Here is a 21,128-nt window from a genome sequence, read left to right as displayed (position 1 = left end):
GAGAGAGGGAGACACAGAATCTGAAGCAGGCTCCAGGCTCTGAGCTGTTAGCACAGAGCCCGAAGCAGGGCTCAAACTCACCACAAGATCATAACCTAAGCCGAACTTGGACGCTTAGCCACCCTGACACCCTTAAAAGTTAAGTTTTAGTAACATTCAGAGAGTAGACTAACGAGAAAAGTAGCTTATTGATACAAAAAGAGTACTCTCTCCATCGTTTGTTTTTTTCAGATTCTTATTTTGTTAAGTGCTAGTATTGAAATCAGATTTTGGTTCACACTGGTTGGTTCAGAGAGGAACCTCATGATTGTTAGACAAATGTTTAAAATCTGGGCAAATCATATAATTAGGATAAAAGACTGTGCAGTGTCCTCTTCTAATGAAAGAAGCATTCTTGATTGAAGCAAGAGATCTTAGGGAGAGAAGACTAATTTTTTTTTTTGGTTGTTTGACACTCAGAGAAGTCAGAGAATAGAAACTAAAACGTAGCTTGGTCGTACTCTCTGGATAGTTCATTTCAGAGGCTGAGATTCTTAACCTGCACTAGCTTTTAATGCATTAGCAAGATGTTCTCCAGATAGAGTCAGCAGTGTGCCCTATTGTTCAGTAGTTGATTCTTTGTCCAGAGCCTGTAATGAACAACAACTGACTGTATTGGTTGTATATGTCAGGTCTTTCTTCTTGCGGCAGAAGGTAGTGTGTTAACATTTCAGTTTTGAGAATAAGTTTCAGTGAGAAGGAAGATTACCAGATCAAGTCATAAAACACCATCCAAAGTCTTTTAAAAACGCGTTCATAATTAAGAGTATTTTGTCTGTCTCCCCCTCCCCAATTTAGGGATTCACATTCCTATTTACTTTTATGCCTTTCTTGTTATTTTTACTGTGTAACTACAGGATAGGTAAGGTGGACTAAAATTAAAATATTTTTAACTAAAAAAGCATTTCAGTGGTGATTTGTTGTTTTTTTTTCCAGGTACACTATTGGAAGTGACGTGGAATTTATTGCTAGGTTTTTAGGTTATATTTAAAGAAATACAGTCTAACAGTGAAGACAGTGAAGAACTTTTTGAACCTTAAAGGGACATGTAGGACAAAAACAGTCCGTTTTCAGAACAGTTACTTAGTTGGGTGTCTAAATACAATAGAATATTGTTTTGGGAACCCATTATGTGAGGAAAAATTCAACTCAAGTAATTGTTAGACTTTGCAGAGCTCAGTAAGTATCAAGCGGAATTAATCAGTGAAAGAGAATCTCAGAACATTAAGTGCAAAAAACTTGCTAAAGATTCTGGGACAAGAAGTTAACATTACCTTTTTGAGTTAATGCTTCGATTTCCCCAAAGTTTCATCCACCATGGCAGACACACTTCTTTAGGAGCTCCATTATGTTTTGAAAGGATAAAGTTCAGATTAATAAACCATGATCACATCAGTTTTGGACTTTGGTTCAGTTTGGAGATCCTATAGGATTGAAAGTGCATCTAATGGTCTGCAGTGATCCTCTGTTTGTGTGTCCTTCAGGGGTGTAGTCATACCCACTTCAAGCTAATGACAAATTTAAAACACCTTTAAAAGACATGCTTTCGGGGCATAAAGAAAATATTTTAGCATATAGACTTTTAACATGAGCATTATAGGAAGTCTTAAAGTATAAGGAGGGAAAAGATTTTCTTTTTTACCAAAAGTAAATAGTGTCATTACTATTCTAATTATGAAAACAACATATTTTTATTGTAAACCTTCAACTAATTCAGCAAAGCAAAAATTGCCTATAGGCTCAGCACTCAACTGTTAATATTTTGTTGGGTATAATATTATTTTTATCAAAATTAATGTGAGATTATTCTGAAAGAACCAAGACTTTACAGTTAAAAGTTCAGAGTCAACTGTGTGTGCATGTACTTGAAAATTGAAATAATCTTGTATCCTGACACCAAACAAATGCTGGAAAGTTGACATTTTCTTGATAATGAAGAAACAAGTATAGTTTTGTACAACTTTTTCAAATCCTTTTTGGTTACAACCCTCAAAGCCCACCCTTCACAACAAAATTTGTCCCCTGAGATTTCCCATCTCAAGCATTTAGAGAATTAAATACCTGCCCATTAAATACTTCCAGCTATAGTAACTGTTATCCTGTTTGTGTCATTAGGCTGAAGTGAACTAAATTCCTTATTGACAAGGAAAATGGTAGTTTAGGCTGCTTTCCTTCAGCATAATATAGGGTCTGTCATGGATAGGGATTGACATTTTTGTGGTAGCCAAATGGGATTTCTTAATGTACTTACTATAAACAAGAAAGTAATATATTGGCCACTTTGCTTATCAAGTATCTTCCCAATGTGAATTATATGCTGAAAGCAGGATAACGAGAGGAACGGAATAATTTTTTAAAAGGTGTCCCCTGCATACTGATTTCTGAGAAGGTAGCTTTTCCATCTGGGAACAAAAGATGTCTCCTCATAGCTTTGGCTGTTAGTCCTTATGTGATGGAAGATGAATTGGGAATGTCTTTAGCACCTGGGTATTTTAAAGATCTTAAGCAGTACACTTAGTTGATTGGTTTGCTTCATTCTCGAAAGAGTTGTATGCATTAAAGACTTCATCAAATTGCATTGTATTTTGTGTGTTTTCTGTACAGGCGTCTGCATTCAGGTGTAGGTAGTACTCTTTCCCAAGCCTAGAAAGGGCAGGGTGCTCAGTTGCCTTTATAAAGGCAATTTCTTGGTTGACTGCGATTGAGTGCCGAATTGTAATACTGAGGGCCTAATTTATAACAGAAAATGCAGGAGCGCAAACCTGTTAAACCTCTTATACATGTATAAATAAGGTAAACAATGGCAGATTAGCATGGAATATTGTTTGATGTGAATAATCTTAAAAACAAATTTCCTTGGCCCGTGCATGTTGTACCTGTTAGCACGGAGAAAACTTGTAGCAATCTGCGCATCATCTTTGAAATATAATAAAATCAAGGAGAAAAAGCAGAGCGATGTGAGGCAGCTGCTGCTTGGATTGGCAGCCTATTTATAATCTGGGAGGCGCGTAGCTAGATTGCTGTGCTGTGTGCTGTGCTCTCACACATCAGATAGGAATGATGATTTGCGTGCATATGTGTGTGTGTTCCTACTCTCAGACTTTTAATTTTTCAGGAAAGGCTTCCTTTTTCTGCATAGAAATGGAGCATGGCTAGCAAAAGCAGATTTTCTGAGTTCCAAACACTCAACAGTCTCTCCCCAAGACCTCTTGGGCGTTTATCAGTGCTGGGGGAAAGACCTTTGGTGGGCTAGGCATTTCAAGATGTAAGGCCTTCTCAGCATTCTTCATGAGGCTGCCTCTGCTGAGTGAGTCATGTGGGACAGAATGTCGCATTTCAGTACCTTTTGGCTATCTGTGCACGTTAGACAATAACGATTGCCAAGCCAACGTGTCTCAGGTTTTTTAATTACGGATTTAAATGCCCACAGGAGCACTGCTCATATGTTAATTCCACTGTTTGACTTTAAAGGATTTTTTTTTTTTTTTGCATTTTCTAATTCAGATTATAAAAGGCAGTCAGCCATTCAGTATGGAGACAGTTTACCACATAAACTTGTTCGAGGGGCAAACAGGGTATAGAAGAGGTAGCTAAAGCTTTTCCCTGTTTTTATTCTGAGAAAGGGATAAACGTTCCTCAGTACTCTTCCTCAGGTCTTATTTTAAAAGGCCAAAAAGAGGTATATTAATAAAAATAACCTCGACAGGTGTTTCTGCAAAGGATCGTGAAGCTTCGGGATGACGTTCTTAAATACACGTAGTGTCAGCTTTCAGGCACCTGTGTGTGCTAGCTGCATCATGGATTGTCTGCAACTGAATTTTCCACCCAGGGCCGTTTTCCCTGAGGCACACTCTACTACAAAAACACATCCGATGCCACAGAGCTTGGGTGTTTCAGAACACTCTAATGGAATTTTAATTTTAAAACTCGGGCAAAACACAATTATATAGGTACAGCTGACCCCGAAAGCGCTGACCATTTAGAAGCCAAATATAAAAGAATTTTGGATATTCTGATATTGTGGTTTATCCTTAGTCCAGTTTGCTGACACAATCATGAATAATCAGAAAGCTGACTTTTTCTGATGCCCTATCAGAGAAATAGAGAAAACAGGATACATTTAAATAACGTACCCGGCATCATCTGGGATTTTCTTTTGCTTAAAGGACATTATTGGGCCGTTGGCAAAATCTATTTGAATAAAGTCTGTGGATAATAGTATTGTATCAGTGTTGATGTTTCTGGTTTTTTTCCCTAACATTTTATTATGAAAAAAATTCCAAACATAAAGTCGAGAGAAGTTTATAATGAACATCTAAACAGTTGATGCCCGTTACCTGTAGTTGTTCCATCACACGTGTCTTTGAAGCCATCTTATTTCTGTATTAGCAAAATAGTAGTAAACACATATCATACCTGCAACTTAACTCGCAAAAGGCTCAGGGAAAATAAAAGTGTGTGTGGGTGGTGGGGGAAGAGAGAAGAGAATAAAACAAATATGGCAGAGTTAATATTTGGGAAGTCTGGGTGAAAGGTATACAGGAACTCTGTGCCATTCTTATCGTTTGTTTTTTTTTTTTTGTAAGTCAAAAATTATGTCAAAATGAAAATTTTAAAGAAAAAATAAATTGAGATTATAAGAAAAACATAATCAGGGCTCCTGGGTGGCTCAGTCGGTTAAGTGTCTGACTTCAGCTGAGGTCATGATCTCATGGCTCGTGAGTTCGAGCCCTGCTTTGGGTGAGCCTGCCCGCCTCTCTCTCTCCCTTTCTCTCTCTGCCCCTCACTCACTTGAGCCCTCTCTCCCTCTCCCTCTCTCTCTCTCTCTCTATATATATATATATATATGAACGAAAAAGAAAAACATAATCAAATCAGAACATTCTCAGGATACCAGAGAATCACTCCTTCTCAAATAAAAGGATTTTTGTAGTTCAGAATTATGTATAAATGGTGAGGGGTGTATTGTCTTATTAGGAGGATGATATCACTACTAACTTAACCTATTATGGAAGGTGTAAACTTAGTGCTAAAACAAGAATAAAGCGAATATATCTGTTCCATCAGCAAGAATTTGACTTTTACCTAAAAACCAACTGTAGTGTTCACCTGCCTATCGGTCATGTGTGAAGGGGACACCATGAGTTTGGGCCAAGAAATAAGTCCGTGGTGATAAGCTATACAAACTCCCCCCCCCCCCGCCTTTGTTTAATCTATTGGGAGATGGAGAAAAGTTTTAAAAAATAACTTTATATGTATGACTGAGAGAAAATTCTTCCCTTCAGCATACCCATGCCAGTGTTCTCCCTTTCAGAGAAAACTCCTTGTGGGTAGGCAGTGTACACTTACTTGCGTAAAGTGTCTAGAACCACGACAAAGCTGGTTAGTGCTGTCTGGTGGTGACAGGACTCAGAAGCAGGAAGGGCACACCACATCATCATGCTCCTCTTGAGTAGCTTCTTGTGAGGAATTATTTACTGGAAGGGATGAAAGTTCAATAATAAGGGATGGTGGCTTTATAGACCAGCCTGGAGGTAGGGAGTCATGATAGCAGAGAACAGGGAAATTAAAGAGCCATCAGAGCAGCGGGTTCAGTCTTAGAGAAGTCCCCAAGTCTTATACACATAAATTAAAGTGTAGAGTAAAAAAAAACAGAGGAGAATCTGAACTTAGATGATTACATCAGAGAGAAATTTAATATGAAGTAAAAAGCAATGACAAACATTGTTTAATGGAAGAAAAGTGATGTTGCTTATTCATAAATGGAAAGCACTTTTATGGGAGAAAGAGGACTAATAAGAAAAAGGGGGAGGTGGAAGGAAGAAAGGGATGTGAGGAGAGAGGGGAAGGTTTTGAGAGCCTAGATGAGTAAGTGGGAGAATTAGGAAAATCGGAGAAGATCATAATTTAATGGGAGGTAGATTTATGCCTGGCTCAAGGCATAAAAAAGAGAAGAAAGAGAACAAGAAAGCAATCAGCATCTCAGTTGGCCCAATATATATAAAATCATAAAGTTGGGACACATCTCCAGACACCACCTTGTCCTTGTCTTCCTTTCACATTCAGGTGTACCTAAACCAGCATTTCCCAAACTGTGTTCCTTTGGTACATTAGTGTTGTCACAATGTTAACAGGTTTCCACGCAAAAAGCATTCTGTAATTAGAAAATTTTAAGAAATGTTAACATACTCTCTGCCTTTCAGAGATTCTTAACTCACATTATCAATTGAAGACTCTGGAATGCTGTAATAAATTGTTGGGGCACTTGGGTGGGTGGCTTAGTCAGTTAAACATCTGACTCTTGGTTTTAGCTCAGATCGTGATCTCACAGTTTGTGAGTTCAAGCCCTGTGTCGGGCTCAGCGCTGCTGGTGGAGAGCCTGTTTAGGATTCTATCTCCCTCTCTCTCTTCCCTTCCCTGCTGCCTCTCTCTCTCTGTCTCTCTCTCTCTCAAAATAAATAAACAAACTTTAAAAAATTAAAAAAAAAATTGTTTAACTGTACTTAACTTGATATTGGCAAACTTCTTTTTTTTTCTTTTTTTTATGTTTATTTATTTCTGAGACAGAGAGAGACAGAGCATGAGTGGGGGAGGGGCAGAGAGAGAGAGGGAGGCACAGAATCCGAAGCAGGCTCCAGGCTCTGAGCTGTCAGCACAGAGCCCGACGCAGGGCTCGAACCCACAGACCATGAGATCGTGACCTGAGCTGAAGTCGGTCGCTCAACCTACTGAGCCCCCCAAGCGCCCCCTACTAACTTCTTTTTCAGGAACACACACCTCATATCTCAAGGGACACCACTGTTTCTCATTACGTAGTTTGGGAATGCTGACCTAACCCTTTTAGAGAGAGAGTGAGAGAGAGCAAGCGTGTGCTTGCGTGCATGCAGTCTTCCTTCTTAATTTCTTCACCTGTTTTGGAAGTGGATTTTGGCACTTCCCAAATGTTAGTCTAGTTTCTGACATGTTGCCTAAATTCCTTCTGCTTGGGTCCCCTTCCTCTGTGCAGAATAGCCTTGTGCAAGACAGACTCACACGCTGTTCGGAGTGGGAGGGACCTGAGTATCAGCCCCCGTGTGGCTTTACAGAAAGCTTGGAAACTGACGCTTGTGCTTACACTGTGTCCTTTCTTAAGTCACTTGTTTCTTTCCCAGGCCAAATAATACAGATAATACAAATTCAGCCTAGATAAACTGTAATAGAAACTAACAGAACATGGTTTTGTTGCGTAATAGAACCATTACAGAATCCTATACATATGATAAATTTTTACTTCTTTTATGTCCTTTTCTTTTTTTTTAAGTTTATTTATTTATTTATTTTTAATTTTTTTTTTCAACGTTTTTTATTTATTTTTGGGACAGAGAGAGACAGAGCATGAACGGGGGAGGGGCAGAGAGAGAGGGAAACACAGAATCAGAAACAGGCTCCAGGCTCTGAGCCTTCAGCCCAGAGCCTGACGCGGGGCTCGAACTCACGGACCGCAAGATCGTGACCTGGCTGAAGTCGGACGCTTAACCGACTGCGCCACCCAGGCGTCCCATAAGTTTATTTATTTTTAAGAGAGACCACAAACAGGAGAGGGGCAGAGAGAGGGAGACAGAGAATCTGAAGCAGGCTCTGCACTGTGAGCGCAAAGCCTGACGTGGGACTCAAACCCACGAACTATGAGATCGTGACCTGAGCTGAAGTCGGTTTCTCAACCTACTGAGCCACCCAAGCGCCCCTTTTATGTCGTTTTCTCATTTGTTTCTCTCCTTATAGCATGTGTGTCTCTCTAAAGAAGATATCATTGACTTACAATTAATCTGTTTCACTAGCACACCCCACATGCAATCACGGGTCTTTTTCATTCCATCTTAGTGTGATGCCTGCATTTATTTTCTTTTCTTGTGCTGGTTTTTTTCCCTTGCAAAAGTGAATTATTCTGCCCCTCCTGAGGAATTCTTGAAATGTGAGCTCAAAAAAGATAAAGGTCTCTGTCTTTTGGCTGTTTTCTTTGGCACCTTCTGTGATGCATGGCCCCACATGACACCGTTCCCAGATTCATGACACTGATGGAGGTGGTGGTATATACTTGCTAATAGTTAAAAATTTGGTGAAGGTGTTTTAAAAATCTAGTGGTTCCTTTCGTGTATTTGAAATGCTTTGTTTAGGGATAATCTTTTTAAATTATGACTACCATGCGTTTGGCACATCAGCGTTCAAATCAGGTTACCTTTGAATTTGGGTGCAGGTCCTAAGACATAACTAAAGATATAGGGAGCTAGGAGTCATAGGAGTCATGTTCATATTAGAAATTTCATAACTTCTGGAGGTAAATAGGACCAAAGAGAGTATGATTTTATATTCTCGATCATCAGACGGTGTTAGAAACAAGGGGGACAGAAAAAGTGAAAGTGGGAGCCAGTTATGTTGAGGGCCTGCTTGAAAGTGGGAGCCAGTTATGTTGAGGGCACCAGTAATACACATGCCTCGTGAGACTCTCGCCCACTGCATATGTACGAGGTACTTCCTTCCTGCTGCTGCATGAAGCCCAATCGAACAATGTCAGAGCCAGCTCTCCTGTTCCTTCGTGGCAGTTCTAATGAAAAATTGGTTTGCTGCAGGATATCAGCAGCCACTTAAGGGAATTCTAGTATTGTCCCCAAACATGTCACAGGATCTTACTCTGCAGATGCAATATGTGTGAATGAAATGCCATGTCTGAGAATGTCAACAGGGAACAAAAGAAGACATTAGGAAATGACTCCACTGATGGCCACAAAATAGAGACCAGATCCAAGAAAAAGTAATCATATTGCTGATCAGAGTATTTTTGAGGGGCAGAGTTGCCCGTTGACTGGTAATAAACAGCCAGGGTAAATAAAATAGAGTAATGGAAAACACTGCTTTCACTAGAGTATCTTTGCTTTTCAAGAGTTGGCCTAAGTTCCTGTCATTCATGTTAAGCAACGTCTTCAAATTGATGGTCAAAAAAAGGGAGTTAAAACATTGAGAATGCTGCTATGCCTTTGAAGGAAAGGATTTGAGATGCTATGACATGAGAGCTAAGATTATTAGGAACCCTGAAAGTCAGGCATGCTGGGTTTTTTGCTGCTTATGGTTACACGGTCCTTTTCTGCCTAGGAGGTATAACTCTCACTTGCTTCTGTATTTCAATGTTGTGCTATCATTTCTAGAGCATAGCTGCTGCTTAACTCTCAAGCAGAAATACAAAAACAAAGGAGCCAGTCAAATCCAAACAGACTGATCAGACTCAATTTCATTGCTAAGATTGGAATGTAGTCTAACTGCCTAAGTTAATTCAAGAGCGAAGCATTTAAGTCTCTAAAAAGTTTGTTTCAAGTGGATTGAGTGCAATTTATAGCATCAGTAAGAACACAATACTTTGTGATACCAACTCCGGAACTTATTGAGGAGTATGGCAGAGTGTCTTTAAATTCCTCTGATCCCAACTCTAAGCAGACTTTGCCTGGATTGGCCATCTACGGGTGCTGTGTGAGCCTGGGTTGATCCTACTTAGTTTATAAAGGCCATCTAACCTTTTGGCATGACAGGAATATTTACCAATAAAAGTTAGCTTCTAGGCTAATCTAGGTCTCAAATGAAAAAAATGAAGATTGATTTGGTGTGATGCTTAATTTTGATATGACTTGATTAGAAACTCAGAGCCCAAATTCATCAAAAAGTGCTTTTACTGCCAAGTTCAAAGCTGACAGTCTTTTCTTCTGTCTCCTGGAAAGCCTTAAAAAGCAGTTCTTTCTTTTCCTCTTCAAAGGAGATAAAGCAAAAACCAGTAACTGAGAAGTTAGCCTCCACAAAAGTTTGAAAATAGAGTATGTGAGTTGCAAAGGCTCCAAATTAAAAACAAAAACAAAAACAAAACGCCAAAGTAGACTAAGTTTCCAGAATGGGAAGGGCTTATTTTATTCTTCTTTTTCTTGCCTTCTTTTTGATCAAATGAGTTTGTCTTTAAATACAATTTTAGCTTCTTACATGATTTGTGTGTTCTTGCTGCTTACAGTGATGATACGTTGATTTTGTCATAAGAAGTCTTGCACCGGGTTGCATCGCTCTGAGATGTTATTTTAGAAATTGGTGATGTGCATCTGTGAGAGTGTGTCGTGGTATGCAGTAAGCAGTGTCATTAAGCGGGTTATTGCCATCTGCTCCTACCTGCAGTCATTCTCAACACAGCAACGTTGTTTTTTTCCTACAAGCATCAATTGTTGTCTTTTTCTTTTTCTAATATAATTTGGTGGCCATTTCAGGATCTTGTTCATATTTGCCAAACTGTCTATTTCCAAATCGTGTGATATATACTTGTAATTGTATGGAATCCCTTCCATAAGAAAATGAGTCAAATAGGTTAGTGAGATTTTAAAGGAGTTTGAGTGGACACATAAACTAAATTATGCGCAGACAGCTATTTCAGGATAGGTGTTTTCTCTGAATCGACAAGAGATCAAGTCCTCAGGCAATTTTCTTTCAATTTTAGAAGATTTTTTTTTTTTCATATAGATTGCGCAGCTGGCCCAGTACATCAGAGGCTAAATGGTGATAGTATGTGTTCTTCTGAAGGTGATGATAAGCTTGAGCCCAGACCTTGAGGATGCCCAACTATCAGGTCATTAGGGCATTCTGGGGAAGTAGATTTTGATACTTTCCTAAGGGAGCTTTTGGAGCATAGGACAGACACATTTTTTAACCCCTACAGTTAGAGAAGTGAATTTAACTAACCAAAGTAGCAAATTTTCCTTTTTGCACCAGTTGAGATTACAAAATTGGAAAGGAAAAGTATAATATGCAATTCAGGCAGCTGATTGCATTGCACTTTGCTACTGGATAGTCTTTTCTATTGAACCCTGGCTTGTTTTTAAGGAAAGGATTAGTTTTTCCTACCGGTCTGCATATTTATAATTAACAATTTTCAGGGACAAAACTATTGGCATTCTGATTTGTGTGATATTTCTTAATTTTATAGAAATTATGAAAAAAGCATTATAGTGAGTAAGGATGATAATGCTCCTTTTCTCAGTTTGGTGTTCTTTTTAAGAGCAAATCCTGAAGTGTTACTTACAAATCTGGAGTTCTTCATAGTCAGGAATTTTAGCTTACCAAATAGCTTCATGGAGGCCTGCCTCCATGCAGATAGACAGGCTATCCTATGTCCCATTCACAGGCAAGAAAAGAGCATATCCAGGTACTGTCAGCAAGGAATGGTCTGCATTCCCATTAGCTTTTAGTATCCTCCGACATCTCCTGAATCTTCACTCATTCTGAGTCTTGCTAAAAAAAAAAAAAAAAAAAAAAGTCTCATTTTTCACTGTACTAGAAGTATGAGAAGATAGCAGATGTATTCTGCAAAAGTTAACAAGTATACATTTTATTGATTGAAATATTAATTTATTTTTCTCTACATATTTCTGTTTCTTTAATTTTATTTTTGCTGATTTTTGTAGGCATCATGGTATTTCCACCCTGAGTAAAATACTTCAGCATTTATCTCCAACATAACCACAGTATCACACACAGGAAACTTAAGATTGATGCAGTACTATTCTCTAATAAAGTACTTCTCAAACTGCTTGTGGTAAACGATCTGTTTTTAAGTTTCCAAACCAGGGGCCCCTGACTGGCTCAGTTGGTGGAACATGCAACTCTTGATCTCAGAGTCATGGGTTCAAGTCCCACATTGGGCATGGAGCCTACTTTAAAAAAAATTTCCCATCCATTGTTTATACTTTTGTAAAATCCGTTAAAATGCAATACTAGAAAAAAGAAACTTAAAAAAATAGCATATGTACAAAGTATCTTATTATTAAGTTTAACAGATATAAAATTACTTTGCCACATTTCTATAAAAGTTTCTAAATGTTTACCCTCAATTTTTGTACTTAACTCACTGCATATCAGTAACAGTTTACAGATCAGCATGTGTTCACGGAATATACTTTTGAGTAGCTCTAATCTCATGTTTACATTTTCCTGGTAGGCGCCCATTATGCCTTTTTATTTTTAATCCAGGATCCCCTCAAGGATCACACATTGCATTTGGTTGCCATTTCTTGATCTTTAACCTACCACAGTTTCATGGCCTTTTTGGGGGCAGAAGGTGGGGGTGATGGATGAGAATGTTTCATTTGTTGACATTTTTGAAGAGTCCAGCTGCAGTACTGAATGCCCTGCAGTTTTATCTGGTTGTTTCTTCATGATTAAATCCACATTCAATGTTTTTTTTGGTAGGAGTACTGCTTAGGGTACATTGTGCCTTCTTCACAGCAGGGCACAACATGTCCATTTACCTTGGTAGTCATTCGTGATCATTGATCATTGGTTGGAATAGTGTCTGTTTACTTAGTTTTTTTAAGTGCTGTGGGTCTGCATTCTAGGTGATAGAATCATGTAACTGCTCTGTTCAGTTTAACAAACATCTGGGAGGGCTACCAAGTTCCAGGCAACGGGCTACAAAAATGAGTAAGACCTAGACTCCCTTGTTCTCAAGGCACAGGCAGCATAGAGGAGACAGATGTTTAAACTACAAGTTGAGGGGCGCCTGGATGGCTCAGTCGGTTAAGCATCTGACTTCGGCTCAGGTCATGATCTCACGGTTCGTGGGTTCGAGCCTCTCATCCTGCTCTGTGCTGACAGCTCAGAGCCTGGAGCCTGTTTCAGATTCTGTGTCTCCCTCTCTCTCTGCCCCTTCTCCACTCATGTTCTGTCTCCCTCTGTCTCAAAGATAAATAAACATTAAAAAAAATTAACTACAAATTGAAGCATAAAATAAATCACGATACATACCATCATAGAGTTATAAGCAGGGTGTTCTGCAGATATGGAGAAAGGAGATATTAATCCTGAGTAGGGGATAAGGGAAGGACTTATGTAAAAAAAAAAATTATGTTCTGGATCTTCAAGAATGGATGGGATTAGGCAGGTAAGAGAGGTGTTGGCTGGGAGGGAGGGAATAATTTAAGCAAAGGTGCAGACTCAAGAAAAGGCATTTCAGGTTCCAGAAATCTTGAATAATTCAGAGTGGTTGAAGGAATGGATATAGTGGGAGATGAAATGCAATTGTTAAGGGTCTTTAATGCCTCAGCTAGGAGTTTAGGCTTTATTCCATAGTTACTAGGGAGAAGACATGGGAAGTTTTAAGCAGAGAAATGACAGATCCCTTTTTTTGAGAAAGACTGTTCTGTCAGCAAAAGGATCTATCTACTCTTAGATGGGAGAGATGCCATTTAGGAAGGTATTATCAATTGTCCTAGTAAGAGGCCTGAATTACAGTAGTGGGACAGAAGTACAAAACCGTGCAAGGACTAATTAGATGTAAAGAGTGAGTGGGAGGATGAAGTGAACATGCCTAGGATTCCCAGCTTGAGCTATTAGAGTGTTATTAAGATAGGAAACTGCAAGAGGGGAAGAATGTGATGTGTGTGGTTTTGAGCAGGCCAGGCCAGATTTGAGGTGTTGGTGAGACATTAAGATAGAAATGTCTGTCTTACAATTAGAAGGGGGTTTTGAGAGAGGCCAGAGCTGGAGATCCAGATTTATTGACCTCTACTATTCCCAGGCACTGTGCTAGGCACTTTATATAGTGTTACCTCTTTTAATCTTCACAGCAGCCCTATGAAGTACATACTGTTATCCCCCTTTAAGAGGTGAGTAAACTGAGACTGAAGTTAATTAACTTACATGAAGCCAGCTGGTCATCCAGGCCAGAATTCTTTCCAAGGTATGTGGTCTTCCATTGTTCCATGGAGATACTTGAAGCATTGAGATTGAACGTAGTTACCCAATGAATAAATATAGAGAAGGAAAGAAAGAGGCCCAGGCTAGAAACTTGAAAAGCATCTGATTATAAGATCTAAATTTAAAGGAGCTTTCAGTGCCATGGGAAAGGGAATCAAGAAAATAATGACAAATGAGAGAGGGTTCCAGGAAGAGCATGTTGCACAAAGAGGTCCAGAAAGAGATTTGCATAGCGTTTGAGGGAGATTGATAGGTGATCACATAAGGGCAAGTAGAAGGTAGGGGTAAAGATGGCATGAACGCAGGCTCCAGAAGGAATGAGCAGCTCAGGAGTAGGGATTATCAGGGTCAAAAGGAAGAGGAAGTCTGGTGAAAGGGAGGGCATAATGGAAGTATTTTACCATGGGTCCCAGGATGCATAGGAGGTCCTGAAGCTGCGACTGGCCCCTAGTCTGGAAGTCTACATAAGGTGAAGGACCTGGAGTGTGCAGTTTGCTTCTAATTTTTGTGCATAAAGTTTAAAAAGTAATGTTATACTAAAGAAGCTTTTGGTCTTTCTGTTTTGATGTATTGCATATACAGCTTTAAAATTAAAAGAAGGCAAGTATTAATAGTAATTCCTTTACTTTTGAAGCCAGTCAGTAAATAAAAACTGCTTTAAAACCCCCCTCTGCCAAACTCATGGACATCCACATTTTTTGCTTTGGGGAGATTTTGTTAGCTAAAGACATTGCCTGAAATAACATCTCTATTCTGCAGAAGTCAGAGAAGAAAAAGGATCTCAGCCAAAACTCTTTCATGAATTTAGGAATGAAAAGCAATGTTTAGTACCAAGTGGGAGATGTCATGAAATACTCGACTTCAAGAGCCAGAAGATATCTTAGAAATCGCCAGTCTTCTTACTTCAACAATTGGTTCATTGAACGCTTCTTAAACACCCTATCACTAGCCAGGCTGAAAAGTGAAGTTGCCAGTTAAAACAGTTCATTCTTATCCTCAAGGAGCTCAAAGTCCAGGGGAGGGTTCAAAGAGCCCACTAACTCCATTAAGAAATTTCGTGAAGGTACTCAAATATTTGTTAAATGAATGAAAAAAAATCCATATTTTAATTGGTATCCTCAGGCCACATGGTTTTCAACTTCAGTGATTATTTAATCCAATACAGCTATCACATGCTTTTCTAATAAAAACAAAAAAGAAATTTAGTGATGATGGGGAATGAGAAGTATAATTTAGTGGGTGCCCTTTTTTTTTTTAGGCACTTTGCTGCTTGCGTATTTCATTTTCACCTCTCTGGAAAGAGGAGAAAGAACAGCAGACAGAGAGAGAAAGAGAGAGGGAGAGTTTTTTATGTAAAGGAGATTGAACATGCTTATTTAGAGTTGGAGGGGACGGAGTCAGTGAAGAGATACTGTTCACTGTCTGACTGCCTTGATTGCTCTAGTGCAGCTGGCCTGTTAGCCTTACAGATCAGCTAATCGTTATTACCCGTCTGTCCACTGGGTTAGAGTGGGAGGTTAGTTAGGGGAGGGGACAGTAAACTTCCAAAGTAAAGGGAAAAGAGAGGTGCAAACATAACATTTATTTTGACTTCTTGTCCTCTAATTCTGTGGGCCAAGGCTTTGCACACTAGCTTAGGAAATTTGCTATTTGTTTCTTCCAGAGCCAAGAGTATTTTTATTTTTGTTTTACGATTATTGCTGACTTGCAGTACTATAAATTACCAAAAGATGAGACCCAAAAAAGCATACCCCAAAGTCAAATATAATTTAATTTTGAGTTATCCACACCACTATTCCCAGCACTGTTGTAAAGCCGAAAGGAATGTCGGCATTAGAATCAGAAAACGAAGACTTGGGTCCTGTTTCTGTCATGTAGCAGTGTCATTTTGGACAAATCACTAAATCTCCTTGAGCTTCATTTTAGTCATCTTTAAAATAAGTGTCTTCCCAGGATTGTTGTGAGGTACAGATAACATGTATTTAAAAGAAAAGGCTTTGTAAACTGTAGTGTCAGTCATATTTACAGGATGCTGACATTTTTAAAATAGTTGTATATCTTGGACTTGTACTGTACCTGGTCCCAGAGGACTTAATCATGGAATTATTAAATCTCCATTATTAATTTTCTTTGCAGATACTCAAGAGTTTGCTTTGTGGATATGCATATAAATCTAGAGAGAGCTTTAGTTTCCGTCTTTCAGAGATTATTCTTATTCCTGCAACTAACTCTCAAACCAGGCACATTTTTTTTGCCATTTTAAAAAGTAATTTATTGTTAAGTGACTACATGAATGTTCCTCAGACATCTCCAAAGTTTTTTATCCTGGACTAGAAGTAGGAATGATCTTTTATTGGAAGCTGACCAAACTAGGATATTTATTTAATGAAAATGCTGGCGTCTGAAATGCACTGTAAAGTTGAACTTCTTTCCCCAGATTATAGTGACTGATGGTCCATCCCGTCTTTCAAGGAAACCCTGAGTACCTAATTGTATAGCCCAGAAAAACACAAGATGGTAAAAGAGTTACGCTAGATGTAATGCCCTTATCCTCAGGGATCACGCATTCTGGGTCAAAAGACAAAAGCATGTGTGTAAAACATGTAATGTATGGTAGGAAAGAGTGTGGGCTCTGGAACCAGACTGCTTAGAGTTAGAATCCTGCTTTCTGGCTCTGCCACTTACTACCTTTGGAACCTTGGGAAGTTCCTTAACTTTTCTGTGCTTCAGTTTCTCTATCTGTAAAATGAGATACTAACATTTTACCTATTTTTTAAGATTCGCTTTACAGATTAATTCTGTAATACATACATATGTAATATATAGTGTGCTTAGAGAACTGTGCCTTCCAGTGAGCATCATACAGCTGTTTTCAGCTTCTGTTACTGTCATATGCTTAGGTGTCAAATTTGTATGGTTCAGATACTTGGTGTCTGATCCTTCTAGGCAGGCAGAGTGAAGGAAAGTTTTATGGAGGAGGTGGGACTTACAGACAGAACCCTCAAGGATGGATGGACACACAGAGGCAGAGGAGTGAAAGAAAGGTACTTCGGGCCCAGGGACCATCATCAACAAAAGCTTCAACATGGGAGCCAATTTGTGAAGTTCACTTGAGCTGGGAAGAGACGGATCTTCTTGAAGGACCTAATTAAGATGGAGGGAGAATATTGGTCATTTCAGTGGTGGAATGAGAGTAGATAAGGTAGACGAGGTTATTACGCTGAAAATCGCATTTTTCAGTTTGCATTTATGTTTATTCACTTAAATTTAACTCTTATTCAGATATATGTAAGAGACATATACATTATGTTATTGTTACTGTTCTTATTTTGCAACCAGATACACAAATAAATATAGGTATATAGATACGAGAGATATAACCTTGTCCAGCAGCTTAAGATTTTCATACTCCAGACCCAGCCCCATTTCATCATCTCTTCCTTTAGTAGGTATACATGTAGATTTGACAGGCAACCTAGCCAGTCAAGGTCGACACTTTCCCCATCTTCTACCTTTGACCCATGGAGTATCTTTCAGGCCATTGGCATATTTCTAGTGAAGCAAATCTAGGTCAATATGAGATGTGTTATCACCCTTTTCGTGACTCCATCAGGAAAAGAAGAGAGTTTAGATTAAATTTAGCTAATCTTTTTAGAACCCAGGCAGTATAAGGTTCATAGTGGCCCAGATATGCTTTACAGTATGGAATTCACTCTATAACTTTCTTTAATAAGGACACACATGCATACACACACGCGCGCGGGCACGCACACACACACACAGCACACAGAATTTCCATGTCCTTGAAGATCCCACAAATGTTGCCAAATGTAATTGAATTATCATCTAAGCATTATTATATATTATTAGTCTAATATTTGACAGGGTAGAGTATATGGGGGAGATGTGCAAACAAATACACAGTGTAGGGGAAGATGCTGAAATCTTAAAAAGTTAACATTTGCACTTGTAAAATGGAATAGTTTCCTGAACATTACTTTATATTAATTCCTACCTACCAGCGAGTAGGGAAACAATGAACGCACTTTACTTGAAGTCCTTTTATGTGCTTACCTGGAGCATGGTAATCCCCAGAAGTTCAGAACAACTGGTATAAACAGATACACTACTAGGAGGGTAAGTAACACGTGGTAACAATGATCACTGTGCCAGGGCCTGTGCCTTATGAGAGAGTCTGACATTCCACTGAGGAGCAAAGTGGAGAAGTCCATTTTCGTAAGATTTGCAAACGATAAAAATAAATCATATTTGTGCAAATTAAAGAAAGGCTTTTTCCATTGTTAGGTTATGAAGGGTACACATCTTTTTTTCTCATCAATTTTTGGTTTAAATTATGTACATCAAAATTATAATGGATTTAATATTCATGTTAGCAGTTCATTTTTAATGTGAAGAAAATTAACAGTAAAACTGGGATAAAAGGTAGTTGTAAGTATCCTCTGTAAGGTGCTACCAATTCCTGGCTCCAGAGCTCTCTCTGCCTGGGATCCTTGAAAGGCCAGGTCCCTTCTTCATCTCTTAGAACCTCATCATCACTTGACATGTTTCTGGGCACATGGTGAGTATACAGTGAGTTAGTGTTGATAGATGAGACATTCACATCATAGTCATATGAAGAAAAATCACTTTTTGGATTAGTCACTTCAGATTTAAGTGTTATCGTAACAGGGAATCATCCGTAGAGCAACATTGCAAGCTAGCTTTAAAGATGAAAACTTTGTGAAGTGCCTGGCATATTGCTAAGCACATAATACATAAATAATAGGTATTTTTTTTTAAATTTTTATTGACTGGATGTTGTTTTGAATTTGGCTTTGCTTTTTTTCTGAGATCTTTGAGAATATATATCAGTAGTACGTATTGATTAACATTTTGTGACTTTGAAGGAAAGAATAGAAATATTACTCCCTTCTAAGTGAGGATTGCTGATCTTAAAATATTTCTGTGCCATTTTTATTGTAGGCAAGCTTACCACGTTCTTATAGTAGGCATTCAAGATAGTACACTTGTTAATACAAGTGCATATTTTTAAAACAAGATATTTGACCAACTGAGTAGATTGTGGTAACCTGGAGTAAACTACATTCAGTTGAAATCTCACTGATCCCACTAGATGGCGTTAATTCATTAAGTGATAACTTCATCCTCTGGCTGAGGCAGACACCCTCCTCTGTGGTTGAACTGATTTTGAGTATTTTTAGAGGCTGAGTGTAGCAGTACATTCTTAGACTTCTTGCTGTTTGTGTAGAGTGATTTGTGGAGGTTATTCGGAAATATTAGGAAGATCGGAAGGCTGAGAGCAGATTTATTCAAACTAAAAAACCGTAATCTACAATATTTTGTTAGATGCTTGTGTTAATTCTAGCTTTGACTTAGCCTTTGCCCTAACTGTATATCCTGCTGAAAGATTCTGAATTTGCTGTTCTCTCATAGTTTATTACCCTATTATCATACTTCTAGTTTGAGCTTCTGGAAACATTGGAGAACAATTGAAAACGGGAAGCAGATACTTCTTAAAGCTCATAGTTCATAACAGATTTAATTTTTAAGGTCATTTGATTCTAATTTATAGGAATTGGATCAACAATGACCCATGTGTAGGTTATTCTGGTTCTTTAGTCATAAATGTAAACAAAATGAACATCCCAGTTCCTTTAATTCTTTCTTTCTTGTTTGAATTTGAATTATTTATTATCTATAAAGACCCATTTTCTACTACACATTAGTCCATTTTCAAAGTTTAAAAACTGTGCTCTACTGCAGGCATTTGTAGGCTCTAAATAATGAAGCTAGTTAAAAAAATTTTTTTTTAACATTTATTCATTTTTGAGAGGCAGAGACAGAGCGTGAGCAGGGGAGGGGCAGAGAGAGGGAGACACAGAATCCGAAGCAGGTTCCAGGCTCTGAGCTGTCAGCACAGAACCCAGCGCGGGGCTCAAACTCACGAACTGCAAGATCGTGACCTGAGCCGAAGTGGGACACCCAACCAACTGAGCCTCCCAGGTGCCCCTAATAAAGCTATTTTATTTGTATGTTTTATTTTCTTTCTGTTCTTGAGCGTTTTGAAGTGAAATATTGTAAGGAAATGATGGATATATTTCACGTGCAAAAAAGTTGTTCCACATTTCATTAGAAGTTATTTTTTTTTCTTTATGCTCAGACTTATACAGCTAGAGTAAAATTGTTTCAAAATTGACAGGATGATCTATCTTGAGCCAGAAGCTTAATTGTGCTGCAGATATTATTATTTTATTCATTGCTCATGGGGAGTAAGTGGTTGCTGCCGATTGTTCCCTTAATGTTTAGTTAAATATTCCAGTGTGAGGCAGTTCAGATTTCTTAGTAAAAAGATTGCCGATAGTTTCATTCACTGGTTGTAATAAAAAGCTGTGAACAATCCGGGGCTTTTGCCAATACGGTGAAAATAACCTGTTTGGTAAGTCAGAACAGGAAGGTCTGAATATTTGGTGCCCATTAATGAAATTAATAGCTCAAGTGAGGATTTTGCTTCTTCTTAGGATCTGAGAAGCTTTAACCAAAAAAAAGCAACTGCTTAAGGTTCTCTTAGGAATGTAGTATATACGTGGCCTATTTTGTGACTGATTTTTTTGTGACTTATAAAAATAAGTTCATTTCCTTCTAATCACACTTTATGCACATGTTTGGACTCACAGATGTGGCACAGCCATGTATTAAAATTGAACTGCATAGGGGCGCCTGGGTGGCGCAGTCGGTTAAGCGTCCGACTTCAGCCAGGTCACGATCTCGCAGTCTGTGAGTTCGAGCCCCGCGTCAGGTTCTGGGCTGATGGCTCAGAGCCTGGAGCCTGTTTCCGATTCTTTGTCTCCCTCTCTCTCTGCCCCTCGCCCGTTCATGCTCTGTCTCTCTCTGTCCCAAAAATAAATAAACGTTGAAAAAAAAATTAAAAAAAAATTGAACTGCATAAAAAATTGAACTGCATAATCTCATTTCCCATATTCAGAGAAGTTTCTCACGACTGAGGAATACTGTTGTAAAGGGGAAAAGTAAATAAACATTGTTGCGTGGCACTTGAGTTTCTCTCCTTGCCTGCGTTTCTCTTTGGGAGTAGGCATGAGAAAGAAGAGGAATAAATTTTGTATATGCAGGTGTATGAGAGTGGTGAAAAGAGGGAGCAGTCATCTTTTTAGAAGACATTAACTCTGTTTTACAAACAGATTTCTGGGTGGTAAGTCCCTTAGTCTTGAGGAGACAGTTTAATGGAATGCTCTCCAGCCCTGGCAGGATGTAGCACCAATCCACAGTAGAACTTAAGTACTATAACAAAATACATACTC

General features: G+C 38.7%; 1 protein-coding gene and 1 long non-coding RNA gene across 24 annotated transcripts in view; one reads left to right on the top strand and one right to left on the bottom strand.

The window, feature by feature from the left end:
* The window catches only part of PHF21A (PHD finger protein 21A), a 198,046-nt gene that overhangs the window by 100,492 nt on the left and 76,426 nt on the right, over positions 1–21,128 (top strand). The window lies entirely within an intron of this gene.
* LOC125176090 (uncharacterized) lies at positions 5,396–16,921 on the bottom strand. The gene is made up of 3 exons (XR_007156116.1): positions 16,782–16,921; positions 11,158–11,328; positions 5,396–5,516 (listed from the first exon to the last, which is right to left on the bottom strand). It is a non-coding gene; the product is annotated as an uncharacterized LOC125176090 (long non-coding RNA).

Source organism: Prionailurus viverrinus, chromosome D1 (assembly GCF_022837055.1).
Source record: "Prionailurus viverrinus isolate Anna chromosome D1, UM_Priviv_1.0, whole genome shotgun sequence".
NCBI lineage: Eukaryota > Metazoa > Chordata > Mammalia > Carnivora > Felidae > Prionailurus > Prionailurus viverrinus.
This window is presented reverse-complemented; position numbering and strand designations above follow the sequence as displayed.